Source organism: Dermacentor variabilis, chromosome 2, assembly GCF_050947875.1.
Source record: "Dermacentor variabilis isolate Ectoservices chromosome 2, ASM5094787v1, whole genome shotgun sequence".
Lineage (NCBI taxonomy): Eukaryota > Metazoa > Arthropoda > Arachnida > Ixodida > Ixodidae > Dermacentor > Dermacentor variabilis.
In genome coordinates this window covers 190,383,888-190,401,296 of record NC_134569.1, presented here as the reverse complement: position 1 = coordinate 190,401,296, position 17,409 = coordinate 190,383,888, and positions in this window count along the sequence as shown.

The window sequence follows — 17,409 nt, the reverse complement described above, 5'->3', positions numbered from 1 at the left end:
TTAACATAATCCTAGCTGTCTTGTGCAGCCTACCTTTGCTCATATGCCCATGCCCTCGAAAATTCATGCGTACATCAGCGGATACAAGTAGACGCGATATAAGGGCCAAGAACACTTCTACATTGAAACACGTGAAAGTATATTGTGTTTATTCATAGAACCACTGTTGAAATACTTATTGAAATAGCAGTACCTAAACAATGCTGGCTGCGTTTTGCGGCAATGCTATCCATCATGCGCCCGTGCTCGACCTGAAGATGTATGTGGTGGATCGGCCCCCGATAACTGGCTCTCGTGCACTTTTAGCCCTCCTCCACTAAAGCATGACGTCATCCTGCGTTCATGCATCATCTGATCAGGCAGCTCGCTTTCCTCCTTCTCCGCTTTTGACCTGTGTTGTTTATTCTGCCTCTGCATTTTATTCAGCAATATATCAAATAGATCTGTTAAAAAATGGAGCACGCTTATGCTTCGCGTTTAAGAGTGGCACGTCACAGCATTCAAAGATCCCTGACTGCTTCTCACACTTCCCGGCAACTGGAGCATTTGTACCTGTAATGTTTACCGGGAAACGTCGGCTGCGAACGCTAGCCACGAAGGGGGGCTTTCCGGAAGAAATGGGGCTTCCAGCGTGCGGCCCGACGCGGCGTAGGCGAGCGCCATCTGGAGGCATTGCAAGGAACTGGGCGCACCACTCCGTCGCCCCCGAGATATTAGACAGTTTTAGTAAAGCGTACGCTATTCCATTGCGTACGCTAAAAAATAGCGGGTCGTCACTGCGCATGCGCTGAACGCTAAACGAAATAGCGGGTATAGCGGGCGTACGCAACGCAAACGAGTTAGCGTTAGCGTTTTTGCGGGGTTTGCGGAGCTTGCGGGAAACACGGCGGCGGTCCCGGCTGCCCACTTCGAATTGAATTTGGCGTTGCTTTTGTAAAATGCACTTCGTTCGTAGCAAATGACTGTGTAAACGGCTTTCGCTTAGTCTCAGGCCGCTTCGACGACAGAGTATTATGGATAACCTCGTGCTGTTTTCGAGTTCGCTTCTCGTTTCGAACGAGTCGAAGCCTAACGAAAGAAACGTTCGAGATGTCAGCGCCACCTGTCGCTAAAGGCGCGAAATAGCCGCAACGACGGCATATGGCCTCTGAGATCCGAAGATATCACCGGCCAACTAAAATTGTAGAAAACGTGCGCTGCTTAGCGTACGCTATATTATAGCGTATAGCGTACGCTATAGTTGCGCACGCTAAACTAAAACTGTCTACTCACGAGCCGGCGCCTGCAAATGGCGGACTCCGTTGGCGGTCCATCAATGGTGAAGCGCTGGGAAAGGCGTTTCTTTGAGTTTTCGCGTAACATAGTTATATTTTCTCGGATTGTAAAATTACAATCCGCCACTATCATGTCTGTCGGTTTGTGTGTATGTCATACGTTACAATTTTTCGGCGTATTTCAGATTGAGGCATTCAATTAAATCGCCTTCTTGCGCCAAATGGAGGACCTTGGTTATGGCTCGTTTGAAATTCATTTTGTCGAAAACGACGTCCGACGCGGGGTTCCGACACCAGATTTTGGGGGGACACCGGGCCCTTAACGCTATCGCGTTAAAGTTGGCTCAAGCAGCTTGTTAGGAGTACGTATACCTGGCGTAAACGTGGCACATTATTTATCGACGACTGGTCATGAATTGGACCATTCCTATATCGCATACTGAACGCGTATGTTGTAGTTCGAACACGTTCCTAGTTCCTCAAGTCCTCTACGTGTCCATATTGCAACAGGCAGAAAATTGACAATTTTGGCACATACCAAGAGGCTCTTGCGCTATTCTCGTCGATACCACAACCAGCAGATACCCAATGGTCAAAGTTGAATCGCCTCCAGTTTGAAATTGTGATCGGTAGGCTGACGATCATTGAAACTAGGCGAAATTGGTAAATAAAGGCTACATTTCATCACCGAATGTACACCGAGCTATCGTTTCAGAGTTTGACTTTGGTCTTAGCCAGTCATAACTGACATCAGCCGCGAAAGAAAACAGTGAATCGATTGCGGTATGGGCCGCCTAAACTGTATAGTCATTTTGTATAGAATTTCTATTTCACTGATACATAGGGTGGCATTAATCAACTTACAATGTTCCTACACCGGCTAGCAGTCGACTTTTTTTTTCTAAGCGTCTGAAGTACACAAAGATTTCAACAAAACGTTTTCTTCACGGCACCCACATAGTCCCCATGCTTATATACACCGATATTTGTCCGCAATATATAGACTTTTAAGGTATATAAAATATCATTCCTTGTTCTCGTTATCGCGGACATAAAGCGTAGCTTCACGGTTAAAAGAAGGACATGTTTTGGGGGTAAAAAGAAAAAAAGAAGAGGCACCGGTGGCGATTTTTTGCCGCAACCTCCGCTACTGTTACGGCAACGCCGGTATTTTTTGGTGGGGATTAATTTACGCGTGAATTGCCAGACATACCACTCAGGTCTACGACCGAATGAGTTATGTCAGCAACCACAGAGCGTCATGCTTCTAGCCACTTTAAGCTGGTTTGAAGAATGACGCAGCGGAGTTAGCAGCGCCCCCCAAGTGCACATCCCACGAATTGGAGCCATGCTCCGGGCAGGGGAGACACTTGTACCCTTTATGCGGTGGGTCTCCGCCGGCGGTGGGATTCGAACCCGCCACCTCCCGAAGCCGAGGCCGGCGCCCTAACCACTGCGCCACGACTTCGGTGACATTTCGCATGTTAACATCGTGTTTTGTGTGCGGGAACGCTTTCTCCCACTTACCTACTCCGGAATCCTTTTGTTCCCTTCTCGCCTGAGGCAAATCTGGACTTTTCATGGTGCGACGGCGCATGCGCCCAGGCCTAGCGGGTTAGTCGCGAAACATCTTGGAAGGGTCGTGCGCAACCCCGCGTGCCGGGAAAGTCCCCTGTAAAAGAAAAGAAAAAAAGTAAGCGCTCGGACGCACGCGGCTAGAAACGCTCGTGTCATGTATTGCCTTGAAACTCCACTGGTAGCTCGTCAGCGTCAGCGCGGTGCCGAAAACATGTGTAGCTTAAGACTGCAAGTCAACTTTTAAACAAAAGGCGACTAGGTTGTCGTATGGACTGCGCCCTTCGTTGATGGCTGGTCCATTCATTAACCAAAAGCCCTTGAGTTATACTTGGGCAACGCTTTAAAATATCACGTTGAGGACGAAGTCTTGTTGCAAGGTCGGCCCTCACATGCTGGTGGTGGCAGCGCGCTGCAGTTCATCGCCACCGGCCTACACCTCCCAGAGGTCGGTCGGAAGCGAAGCATTCATCGGAATGGCTTAGATCTCTGCTGCCGACACTGTCCACGAAGTTGCTCTCGCAATCACTGTGCTGTCTGGTAGAATGGCTGGGTCAGCTTTGCCATGGGCTCCGCTTCAAAGCTAATGCCAAGGAGATATTTGAATTGTGAGATCGAATTCCCAGTGCTATCGCCAGCGTGAATAGCTCGCAGATCGCAGTTCAGCAATCAGAAGGGTTCAGCCTAGGCTGGTCCAGCGATTGTTTGTTCGGATGATAAAACTATACACTCAGGATGGGAAGATATTGTGGAGATCTCTTCATTGGCTGCCTTTTCTTTATCTAGTTCGAGAGTGCCGCACTTTGTTCCTCAACGTCACGGCACAGCGCGCAGCGTCAGCACCACGCTCTTCGATTTTACTTCGTGCAGGCAATGCAGGGCTCGTATTTCGGAATGTTCGATATCTAATTACATTGCTTTTATCACGCCATGCGCCGTGGGGCATATCGCAGGGATACCGGCTGCGAGCGAGTCATGTCCGAGCCGTTGATGAAGGGCGAGAAAAGAAGGAAAATTTAGATTGTCGGCTAGTAAAGGTGGCCCTAGGAGCCAGTTCACGATTTTGTTGCGCTCGCTACTTAGAAAATGCTGGCGGTACATTCCTGTTGCGTGCATCGTGTAAGCTTCTGGTAGCAGAGGACGTAGCTCTGTGCTCTGCCAAGTCATTTACGCTTGCTATACCGTCTGTCCGCTGATAATAAAAACGAAGGACATTAATAAATTACTTCTGCATTGCGTAAACGTCCGGCACCATACGTTCACACTTTAGAACGGGCCGTATAATATTTAATTTATATTGTATGTTTACTTAGCTAGCACAAATCTGCTGCAGTTTCTCGAATAGCTCGTCATATGATGAGTTACACTTTAGAGGTAGCACCCTCTCGGCTGTTGCTCGCGTCTTCCCTTTCTTCCACCTCCTGTTTGGGAGTGGCACATCTTCCTAACCGTTATAAGGTTCTGCTCCTGCTCCAGTTGCGGTCCGCATGCTCGGGAGAGCACTGCTTGAGCATAGTATTCAAGTGAGAGCAATGGCAACTTTTGATGAGGGAAGCTTCGCTCAGCAGAGAGCAGTGCGCTGTGTAAAGCACGGCAGGGCGTCGCATTCATGGCTTCCACTTAGTGCACCGCTAACAGCCAATCAATAAAGCACTGACCTCATCAGAGATTCTGGTTGGGATAAACGTGGTGAGAGTTATAGCCACATGTAACTTGGTTGGTACAAACATGTTCTCGTTGCACTAGTCGTTTGGCTGAGAAATATCGTACGAAAAAATCTTGTATACATACAGCCTTCTCAAACTCAGCATGGACAAGTGGGGGAAGTACAGCCGCATATACACGCGCATACAAGAAGGAATGGGAGAAGGAACCTTCTTTCAAAGATAAACATTACTTCATGCGCCACTTTGTTTTTAAAAGCATCTAGCGCTGCATAGTTTCGCAACGGAATAAGTCTTTTTACTCCGTTCCAAAGTTCCAATTTCATCCGGAGCCCGAAGGCAACTATTGTACCTAAAAAACATTGGGCACTCGGTCGAGACCGGCCGAAGCTGCTTCAGGATTTCGGAGATGGCAATATTTTGCCTGGCTCTTACAGGGTGCGTTGCCAGCATCGGAGCCAGTCTACGTAGACAGCCGAGACAGCTTCTAGGCAAAGTAATGGATGTTTTATATAGCATGTTTTATTAGAATTTGAATGTATCTGCGCAGCGGTCGATTTAGGCACCACTAAACTCCTTGAAGCCCTTCCGTTCAGTGAGAGAAGGAGGAAAGTAAACATGTCCGCAATAGAGATTAGCAAGAGGCGATTGGACGATTGGTGGAAATAGGGAAACAATAAAAAACGGAGACTTAAAAACAAAGTTCACGATAGGGGGTCAGAACCTTTGGTTATGGGAGTTCACCGCGGGTTTTTCTTTTGTTTCTATTTTAACCTAGATAGGAGATTATAGCCGAATACAACTCAAGTCTGCAGTGAAGCCCCGCCCACCCCCTCATAACCTTCAGTCACTATTCTGCGAGGCTACAAATAGTTCAATCTTTCCCTGTTGCCAAAATAAGACCGAAACCACAGAAATAAATTACAAGCGCGTAATTTTGTACGTTTTCACTCGTCTATCATAGCGGCACGATGAAAGCCTGTTTCATTATAGAACTGGCATTAAACGCTTTCTTCGCTGCAACTATTTATTGTCAAGTTTCAGTTCAGTTGGCAGTGAGGTATCATGAGTAATACGGCGCCAGCAGTGAAATGAACAGTACCGCGGACTTTTGAAGAGTGAAATGCTCAGACTCCATACTCTGTGCCCATGTCTGTTGCACTCCTCATCGCTTCCGCCGATCAAAAATACTCTTCAAGAACAGCAGACGCTCCAGATGTATCAAGTACGCAGCAATCTTGAAATGGTCGCATCACGACGATTAAGTTTGCTTCTGTGATTGGCTGGCGGAGTCACAACCCCGCCCGATCCATGTGCCGTGGTTGCCAACTGCAGTTATTTTTGTATCCTGCTATAAGCAGTATAATAGCAAGAGCTAGGTGGCGCAACCCACCACCCCGTTCCAAAGGGGACGCTCATAACGCCCGACCATCCTAGGAGAGCATATACAGGAGCTCTGGCCTACTGCTATGCTCTTTGCCGTAGTCGACTTGGCTGCCTGTATGCACCGCGGTGGCCTGGCGCGGAGAGGTGAGGGGTTCGTATACTGCCCGTATACCGAAAGCCGGTTTGTACATATAACAACCACGCTGAACTTGCTTTCATACCTCATTAGCATTGGCTTCAAGTACGTACTTATTGCAAATTTGAGCCGGGACAAACTCGGAACTTTGTTTTGCATTGTCATACAATATTCTGGAACAAATGATCACCCTACCGCTGCGCAGTCATTCCTTATAGTCAATTAACTTTTATCTTGCAACGTTGCAAAACCACTTAAATGAGGAAACTGTGCTCCAGAACTTATCATTACACAGGTTTCTGTTCCCAAGGTGGAACCAGAAAATCACATTGCAATACTTGATGAATTCACTGACATAGGAAAGTTCGGCGACGTCGAAAGTGCACTGGAATGTTGTGCCTTGCGAAGAAGCATTTTGCCAGACCACATTGCTCTTGTGAATGTAAGAAGCCATGACAAGCTCACATTATCACGACGGGCTGCCCAGGCGGCGCTGCGGAAGCGCCAGTCGACAGAGCCCTCTATGCCGCGCTTATTGGTTTCGGGTAGTACAAAACGCGATGCCATGCTGGTGAATGCAAGGCGTCGTGGTATATCTGCTCGTCTCAGCTGCGCTGTGTTGGAAATCGTGGAGAGTTTCGCGCGCGGGAGGCTGTGTCGCTTGCTTCCGTTGCCTAGGAAGCAAAGAACAGTGCCGAGTGTGCGCACTGCGCACGGGAGGTCACAGACGACGTTACGGTGTGCTGCCGCTTCCATGCGTGTGCTGCTCACGTCAAACGATGCCAAGCTGAAACGCCAGACTTCTGCAATGTCATATGTGTACATTCGCCTGAAGGGCAACTCCGGCGATTTTTCGTTGTCCACTGATCTTAATAGTATTTTGAACATATCTTCTCTTTTGCACTGTGATTACCTGTGCAAAACTACGTGGCTCAAGTCAATTAGTTTTCCTGAAAACGAAATTTTAAGATTGCTTGCGTTGCTGACTCACGACTTTCATAATGCAAAGAAGGCGTAAGGTGCAGGCACGGCCAAAAGAGAAGTGGACAACACAAACGCAACCGTTCGTATTGTCCACTTCTCCTGTGTTCGTGTCTGCACGCCTTACGCCTTCTTTGCATTACGATTCCTTACCAACTAGCTCATTTTTCTGTCGTTCTAAGCTTCATGACTTTCTACTGGCCACCCTGTGTTTCTTACGTCAGAGACTACACCACCACTGCCTCTGAAATCGACCTTTAAATCGCAGCTGTCTTGTTCGGAAACTCTGTAAAAGCTCCCTGTACCGCAAGGAGACATCAGCTTTGCTTCTTTGGGGTTAGCGCCACGTGTACTACGTATTTGGCACGCGATCTGCCTGTTTACATTATGGTAGTGTAGGAAATGACGTCATTGACTCATGGTGACGTCACACGAAGCAGGTACCCGTTTCCGGTTCTGGTATGTCGTTTATTGGTTATTTAAGATTATCGATGACTTTCTAAGCAAATCGAACCACGCTAGCGGTGACAGGACTGAAAGCCCGTTTAAGCGTGCCTACCAACTCAGAACCGTGGCCCAAGTACAATGAATTAGTTAACTAATGAAATCAATATTGTTACGTTGTAGAAGCTACATATAACGATTTGTTTACAATATTTACGAGTGAGACAATCATGCATAAAAAAGATGACTGCCGCGACAGCCGATTCCATCTATACAGGTTAGAGCGTGCTCTGACTGGCGGCACTCTTGGTTGCGCCGTATCGTAACCCCCGCCTATAATGGTAATGTAGGTAGAAGCTCAAGCCTTGACCAATTATGAATTAGCTATGTGAACTATGTAGCGCCTGGAGTTTTCAGTTTACCACAGAAAATAAAATTCGGCTGTTGTAGCAATGCTACGTAATTGCAGCTGCGCCTTTGCATTGCCGTAATTTCCTTATTACAGGTAAAACTTCCCCTGAAGAACACTCTTTATTGCCTTCTTTGAATGCTAAGTGGTACCTACTTTGCAAATTTCGGGGAGGCTGCTGCCATCTACCAAATGCTCAAGACAACAACCTCCTGAAAACTTGCTAAATAGGCGGCAGTTACATTGGTTGTTTATTTGTACGTGCAACCCCTTCAGTTAGATTTAAAGTATGTGTAGCGACCGTCCGTCAGTATATGTTGTCCCCCGCTTCTGGGAAATGCAGTTAGCTCTCCTGACCTCGTCGTTGGGGTCGTTTCCCCCTGCTTTTTTTCTTGGAAGTCAGGTGGCTGCCCGACTGGGGCGACACCATGGCGACTCGGCAAACCTGCTTTTTACTCTGCAATAAAGCCAGTCCGCTTACCTTTCTCAACCTGTCAAAATGTGTATTACTGTAATGTGTAAAATGTGTATTATTCCGCTAAACCGTGCTCCCAACAAATAATGACCTAGGACATTTACGTGTTTTTTAACACTGCCATGCACGACGCTGTCCTACTCCTGCTAACGGAGAAGATGCCAGGATTACGTCTCCTGTCATCGGCGCAGATCTTGAACTGCCCAGCTTGTGCCACAACAATCCTCGAGTTTGGTGTATGCAAGTTGAGGCCCGTTTTCAACTCCGGCGCATCACTTCCCAGATAGCAAAGTACCTGCACATCGTCGCAGCGCTACCCTCCTACATCGACGATGCCATAGACATCTTGCTAGCGGGTGCGCCTTCGGCCACAGCATACGACAACCTGAAAAGCACGGTCTTGCAGGCCTCGAGCCATTGCAATAGAGTCGGCTCCAACAGCTCCTCTCTGCGGAACTAGGAGACCAACGACCGTCACAATTCAAGCACCGTTTGCGTCAGTTGATGGGTGGCCACTCTGCAAACGAGAGCCAGCTTCCAATGTTGCGCCAGCTGTTCTTGTGGCGCCTCCCACAGTCCGAACGCATGGTGCTGGCGGCTTCCGAAGAGACGAGTTTCGATCGGCTATCTACACCCACTGACCGCATATGCTACTCCTCATCTGCGGCACAGCTACTTATCGCCGCTGAGAGAAGAGCCAGGAGACCGATTCTCGCGCCTAGAGGAAACAGTCGACCGCCTTGTCAGTGCACTGGAGAAGCCGGCGAAGGGTGGCAACGTTGGCGATCAACTTCGGCGCACCCATTCGCCTTCACATTCCCGCGGCGCACCTAGGGACTCGCTGCGGTAGTTGTCCTGGTATGGTCGTCGTTTTCGCGAACAAGCAAGTCGCGGCACGCAGCCCTATTTGTGGACAGGAAACGCACCAGCAAGTCGCTAACGGCGGCATGCGAAAACCTTCGCACAAGCCGCCGATCTTCGTAGTTGACCGAATCAACGGTATCCGCCTAACCGAGCTGTCTATCGTTTCCGCCACTGCCGCAGATCGCCAACGCTGCAAGTCCACACCCATGCTCCACGCAGTGAACAACACTGCCTTCTCGTATCGTATCCGTTCCGCTTGCACAGATGGGTGTTTGTGATCGCCCACGTCAGCTTTGCCTTACTGGAAGCGGACTTCCTTAGCCATTTCAACCTAGATGTGAGTGTGCGCGATCGGCGCCTCAATGATAACGTCACATCCCTCGATGTACTTGGCCTCCAGTTCAACCTCACCTCATCTGGTATTCATACGTTTCGGCAGGTCTCGACGAACGACAAGATATTTGCTGAGTACCCGCAAGTCACGAAGCCTCAAAACAATGCGCTGCTTGTGAAACAGAAGGCGACGCATAATATATCCGCCAACGGCCCACCCGTCGCCGCCCGGCCACGTAGGCTCGCTGGACGGAGGTTGGGAGTCGCCCGCCGTCAGTTCGAACACATGCTACAACTCGGCGTTATTAGTCCTTCCTCCAGCTCATCACGGCATTTCTGGCAACGAGGTCGCCAACCACGTGACTCGAGATTTCACCCAACGAGCCGGCTCCGAGGAATCTGAACCCATAGCTACGTAGCTCATATTGTTTGACAAAATCGGGAGATCGTCCTCGATAGCCAAAATAACAAATTTGTCTGGCCGGGCGCGCAGCAAAGTAGTAACGCTGTACATCCGCTGGCGGTGACAACGAAGCCGCTAGAACATGGTCTCCTGGTGTAGATAGAGGGACGGTAATGGCTGGAAAGAGCGCCTCAATATCGGCATACGTTGGTACCTGACGAGTGCAGGGGTCGTCAAAGTACAATAGACGCGAAGCGGACCTGATCTGTTGCCAAATGATGTCACGCAAGCCGGTTGGTGAAGAAGGGACGGCACATTCCGGAGCTGAAGAAGATCACTGAACGTGAACGTCCCCACGAACGATGTCGCGGATCTGCGTGCGCAAGTCCGTGGCCGAAGAGAGTCGGAGGTCCGCGGTATCGGTACATAGATAATGAGACTGGAGTTCCTCAAGTCGCTGCCAAGTAGTCATTACATACTGAATGGTAGCAGGCTTTTCCCTAGCAAAAGCGTTGACGGCACAGGTTTTTATGCCTTCAATAATGTGGCGTATTCGGTCACTCTGAGACATGGTTGCGTTCACATGCTTACACAATACAAGCAGATGCTGAATGTGTAAAGTGTGTGATTGCCCAGGGAGTTGGATACGCTCACCGAGCTTCTTCACGATCTCAGCGCGAACAGCGGGAGCTCCGAAAATCTGCCGAAGCTGTCGCGTGAACGTCGCCCAGTCAGGAAGACTGCACTCGTGGTTCGAAAACTACCTTTTTGCCACATCGGACAGGTAGAACAATGTTCCGCAACTTCTGTGAACTGTGCCGCTTGGTGAAGTCGCTTAGGAGGTCATAGTTTTGGAGCGAGCTATCGACGTCATCCCCTGGTAGACCAGCGAACACATGTGGTTCGCGCTGGTAGCTATTGATGGTCACAGCGAATGGCGAAGGCTGCACTGGAGCCGCGCCATTGGACGCGCCTGGATTTGCTGGAGCGAGTATGGCCGGAGGTGCTATACGCCGACCCGAGTGGAGCTAAAGCGTAGACGTGCGGGAGGTTTCGGCGGAAGAAATAGCACCTTTTACGCTTATGAAGAACTGCTTTATTCCAGACGAGCTCGCGCGACAGCTCAAACTGTGCAGTTGATATCTACATATATGTAGATGAGGAACGTGTGCAACTCAGTATATGTTGAGATGATGATGGTGAAAGTGGTACAAGTCAGGCATGTGTTGCGCTCACGATATGTAAAGCCGGTGTTGTTCCGTCCAAAATAGTTGTAGCAATTTTTTACGTCTTGCAAGGAAAGCGCTCCAGACATAGTCTAGCAAGTACGCAGATCATTATTTGCGCTGTCTCATCTAAGAAAGCGAATGAGTTCTCGTACAGCGTGCATCTATCCTTGGGATCTAACGACAAAACTGAAAAAAGTTTTTTTCCGGCATACTGACCATTGGAGAGTCCGGACGCCTGCCATATTTTCCCAAGTGATTGCGGTAGGCGTCTACATAGCCCGTAGTCCAGTCGTTAAGAGTAAAGGCGTGATAACAATGGGATGACGAGTCTGTTGACGAAGTTTGAGTGACGATGAGGAGCGCACCACGAAGGCATGACGACCATCGGACGAGACGTAGTCAGCCATGCTAGTAGACAACTAGGACCCTGAGCAACACTGAGAAGCTGGATAAATAGTGACCAAAAGTAGGCAAAGAATGCTCATCGCACTAAAAAACCCTGAGAATTGAGCTTTAGAGCAGCATCGAGTTCTCACTAATACAATTATCTCGCAGCTTCACTGAAATCTAAAGAAAATACAGCCATTTCTTGGAAAAGATAGTAGCAAACAGTGCAGGAAGACGACTTGGTAGACCAGGCCTGGAACGCGCCGCCATGTTGCTTCTAGCCAAACCATCTTTGCAAACGTTAGCACCTCACGCTAAATAAAAATAAACTGGAAATGCCCAAACACGACGTTGCCGTGGCATGCAACGCCATGCGCGGTCTGATACACCAATTTCCTTGCGTGTAGCCGTGGTGCTACTTATGGTATACTAACTCTGTCTAATTTCGTTGTCGGTTGCCGGCGGTTTCCAGTCGATCTCCAACGCCACGGGCGGCAATTGTCATCATATCTGCGTTGCGACACGCCTGGTAAGTTCTGGGGCATCTAGACAGCAGCAGTTGCCTTACGCGTGCTGCGTTGCGCCATAGTGTCGCGGCCGCACCTACCTACAAGCACCGTAAGGGAAGTTCAAGCGCAACGCTAAACCTTGCTATCGCGTCAATGCTTTGCCATTGTGGCGAATTTGCCAACTTTGGTGTCATATTGGGAAATACAATTAGATTGTTCCCTGCGCCTTTCATTCTTTCGTCGGAACACATAGCACATCTATTACCGTATGTAAAATACTACTTTCCTTTTTTATCAGAAATTGAAGAAATTGACTATTCCACGATACCCTGGGTAAAATGAGACATGTAGAGGTGTTACAATGAGGCACCCGCAAAACCTGTACCACAGTTTATTGCTTGCTAATTGGGCTCATCTAAGGCACTTCTAATAGGTCAAAATTGAAGAATGGGTGAGTTGGGATTGGTATGGAAGTAGTCTAAATTCAAAGCGAGAACTACTGGGACATAAGCTAAGGCTATGGCAAGTGGCAATTTATTGGCGTGCTAACACTGAATAATAGCCATGATTTTCGTTTATGTCGCTTGATGACGGTTGATGACATAGGACATGTCGGGTTTACAAAGTCTCTAACCTTTCGAATAAATTTTAGTTGCAAGTAAAGCACGGTGTCCTGTCTTTTCTTATGCCTTAGCTTGTGTCCCCAGTAGTTCACGCTCTGAATTTAGCCATGCTTCTAATAGGTGTTCGATTGGAAAGGTCGGTTAACGCGGGAGAGGCGCGGCGCGACGATAACAGCCACAGCTTCCTCGCTGAAACGTTGCAAGACAGCGTAAGAGGGAAATGAGAACTTGAACTTCATGCGGCACGTGGTGGAAGTTTTGGGAACTAGTCTGGTATGTCCAGCAGCGGTATGTTTCGCATTCCTGAGGATTGACCTCGACAGTAACCACCATTTTCGCATGCTTTAGTGATATCAAGACATGCGGGGCCACCACTGTGTTGTGTTGAGCGACAGGGTGTCGGGTTGAACGGCGAGCCGAACATGCGTAAACGAAACAACACTGACCATGCAAAAGGTACTTCATTCATTACCCAGGGTTACCTGAGTGATTTAGGGTTACACTGTAATGATAAAACGTTCAGATAAATATTTTTACCGCACAGAATGAGCTGAAGATTTGTCACCTTGCTTTGGGACGCATACGGTTTGATACACAGTGCATAATTCAATGTTGAGGTTTTGCTGTCATCGCTACATTAAGTAAACCAAATGAGGGAGCTATAGTACGGATATGTTAGTCTCCAAACATCAAATCATCATGTGGGAAAATATCATTCGCTGTCTTGCGAGTTCCGTTACTTTGTCAGTGGAATTTAAGCAATCAGTTCGAATGTTGCGGGTCAAACGGGCCACTAGTCAAGAGAGAAAACAGATAAAGGACAGCCCATACCGGGGACTAACCAGAGGATACATAAAGAGAAACAAATGCAAGGTTCTTCAACCAGACTGCCGTCCGGTTTGCTGCCCTGTAAATAGGTAGATGGTTTAGGAATAAATCAAGGAAGACAACACTGAAATTGCGGTTCACATGCACATTAAGAACATTGTTTAGCTAGCAGGCGAATGACAGTAGATAAGCAGATTCTTGCTCGGAATACACTACAAAAAAAAATGAATATGCATAAGAACAGAACTGGTGCGGTCTTGTGTCTTGTCTACACTAGCTACGCGTATCACACAAGGTAGCAAGTAGGCATGGCACTTCTTAACGGTCATTTGGGCCACTGATAGCCGTATCATATTCCCATTGTCGGCATAGTAAAGCAAATAAAGAAAGGGAGGCAAACTGTGCACTGCAGTTTACAAATTTGCTATGTCAAAAGTAGATGCACTTGTCACCAGAGTTCATTGCTGATCCCGGCGGACAAGAAAACGCCACGGCGAAAGGGGCGAACTTCGCTAAAACGGCGGTGCACAGGGGATTTACGCGAGCGCCCTCATTGTCAATGTAACATCCTGCATGGCAGTAGTTGATGAAAAACATCTGTTCGGCGCTGTATCTCTTGAAGCCTTGGAGAGGCAGATCAGATGGTTGGTTTCTAAACTGCAAGTAGGCCGAATAAGCTACGTCCACAGCTGGAAGGTCGGGAAATAGCAGGTAGGTATCCTTGTCAGAGGAGCACGAAAACGTGCTCCACAGAGTACGGCGACTGGTTGCGTCAGTCGGCGAAACGATTTCGTCATCTTTCAAAAGGTAGAACATTGTGTTCAGAGCGGATAGCGTTTGTGCAGCGAAAAGGTACCCGATCCCCCCGTACAGCATGGCGCTTGTACCAGCAGCGTAGTAGAAAGGAGGCGCCAGAGCTGCAGGTGCGATAGAAATGATGCTTAGAGCGACGTCGTACCAACCAAGGTACCTTAAGGATAGCCCGTGCACAGTCCTCGCCTCAGTGTGCAAAGCGGTGACACTGACTCGCTGCATTTGCTTTCTGCTCCACAACCACTCGCCAAGAAAACTGTCAGCTTTAGTGTAATCTGTGCCGTAGAAGCTCTCGAGAGCTCCCTTGCTGTCGAAACCATGTTGCGGCCACACGACGCCTTCGGTGTTCACAAGCATCGTCGCTAGTGCAGATCTGGTGGATGGCGTGAGCAGGGTGGATGAGCGCACCTTATCGACGGCCACTGCGTGGATGTTGTCGAACAGTTGTCGAACGGTCTGCTGCTCGCTGGCGGAGAGATGCGACTTCAAATTGACGGCGAGAAGCGTGCTATACGAGGCGTCCACGTGCATGGCGCACAAGATGGACTGCAGGGCTTTTCCAAGTGGATGGACCTTGAGGTCCGCAAAGAGGGTCTTGACAGCCACGATGCCAATAGCTTGCGCGAACCACCAAACTGTGTGGAACCAAATATCTCTCGCCGTGTAAACTCCAAAAAGGGTGTCCATCGCCGTCAAAATGCTTTCACTCGTTGCTAGGACGAGGCTGTCATTGTGAAGCGGTGTCGTGTCAACGGAGCGAAAAGCGATTATCCAGTCTTCGGCGCTCACGTTCTTTACAAGTGATTGCAGCGCTTCAACGGTTACAAGTCTAGGTGTGAAGTGCACAACTTCGGCCGCCGCAGTCATGTTTCCGAAAACGTGACCTTGCATCTGTGCACTAGCCCGTATGAATTCCTCGAAAGCAGGCGCTGCAGGCCGATGGCTGAGGATAATGTCTATGAAATCTTGCACGTACAGAGGGTACACGTCAGAATAGCCGAGAAACCGGCTGTGAAGGTAGTGAAACGCAGTAGGAAACGGTGATGGACTGATAACGAGAAGGCTTCTTCGGTGTTCCAGATGGCTGGGTACAAGGTCGACACGAAACCACAGTGGAAGTCCCCATAACAAGGCTAGTTCCAGTAGAGCTCGCAATGGATACCACGGCTCGACCGGCTCCGTTTCGTGCCAGTCTCTTGTGGGCCAAGAAAATGTTCGACCACTGACGAAACTCACCAATTCTCGGACATCGTCTTTGCTGTTGACCGTTCGCAAGCACTCGCGCATCATGTTCAGTGGTCTGCCAGAAACGCTTGCCGTCCAGTTTGCACGACGGCTAGATTGCGTTAAACGCGCGATCCAATCTATTATCGCATCCATTTGGACCGTGAATGCGATATCACGGTACTTGTTGTCCCAACCAGAGCATACGAAGCGTCCGAAATCCTCGCACGGTGTGGCTGTTAGGCTGCGGTTCAGGCCCAGGACGTGCGCATGGTAGATGCAATCGGCCGTCGAGCAGACTGCCTTTTTATCGCCATTGGTGTCGTGCGATTGCGGCAAAACCAGCAGTGTAACTATTACTGCGGCGAGAATGAAGAGTGATACGAACGAGGAAATACGCAAGATCCTGTAGACGTCGCTCGGCTGGTCTCTGGAGGGTGCCGGCACAGCGTTCTCGTCGCTAGTGGTAGGCTGCAAAAGAAGGCGACAAGCAATGAGGAAATAGTTAATGTTCGTACGGAAATATTTTTCTTGGATTTTAAAACTACTTTGACAAACGCAAATACAGAATGTTGTAAAGAATTATATTGCTACGCTTTCGGGCTAAATACAGGTAATACAGTGCGCCCCGTATAGAGGACGCAAGCAGTAGAACCTACCCTCCTGGAGTACGATACGAAGCAGCTGTGGGCGCATTCCGTGAATTGTAATGCCAATACACTCGTCTACTGTGATTTGTACCCACAATATAATGAGTCCCAAGTGGTGAAATATAGTACACAGTACTACAGCTACGGTGTAGACAATGTCAGGCAATAGGCCAGTATGGACGTGAGGGTTCGCCCCGACGCTTCTGTGTTCGCAGCGAAACCCGTAGGTATTGCACACCGTATAACATCTCTGCCCATAAATTGCGGCACTCCCTAGAATGAGCCTATCTGTACAAACACATAGATCATGAGCCTCAATCGTTCACTTCGGAGTTTACGCCACAGAGTCCCCAAATCCGACCGAGAAAAGGGAAAAACAACAGGTAATTAGCGTTCACAAGTATCCTCGTCAGCGCTGCCGAAGCAGCTGTCAGCTCTCAGGATACCGCGAAAAGAAAGACAGTGCACAAGCTTTTATTACAAGCACCATCTCCACAGTATATTCCCAGTTCGCTTTTTTTTTTTTTCAGTTGTCTTCGTTCGCGTCGAGGTTGCGTACCGCTATTTTCCGCGCAAGTCCGTCCTTCGCGACGTAACACGTGCGCTTGACTAGCGCTCTTTGTCTAGAACCTAGAAAATTCGCGCAGCCTCTGTTAACATCTTCACTGCTGTGGCGACCGTCGGCGAAAGCCGAGCTAGAACTCGGTAGCAGCCATTTCCAGAATGCCGCGGAAGATGACTCACTTGCTGGCTCCCATTTTGATTGTCCCGCGGTGAGGGGTTCCGGTGGTCTAGTAGCGATCAACGCTTAGAAGACCTTTTATGCGGAAATTAACCCCGCTCAAATGGCTGCGAGACGCCGCATGTCTCAGTGAGAGCGAGCCGCATGTTCCCAACCCAGCACAATTTTCAGAGCTACTTAAAGTAGGCGTTCCTTGCCAACCACCACCAGGTTTTCAATACACCTCAGAAAGTTTTCGGAGGCGATCATTCTCTGGGGACGTGGTTGTTCGATGCAGAATGGTGGCGTCAGATAGAAAAAGTCTATTCGTAACCATGTAAAAGAACTCTACGAGATCGACTAGTCATAAAGCGAGTAAGACAAATTTGCGAATGGCAAGAAATACAGTGCACAACGCACGATATAATACTGGCAGTATGCAGGGCCGAATAACAAACTTTATTGGGGAAGTCACTCCACA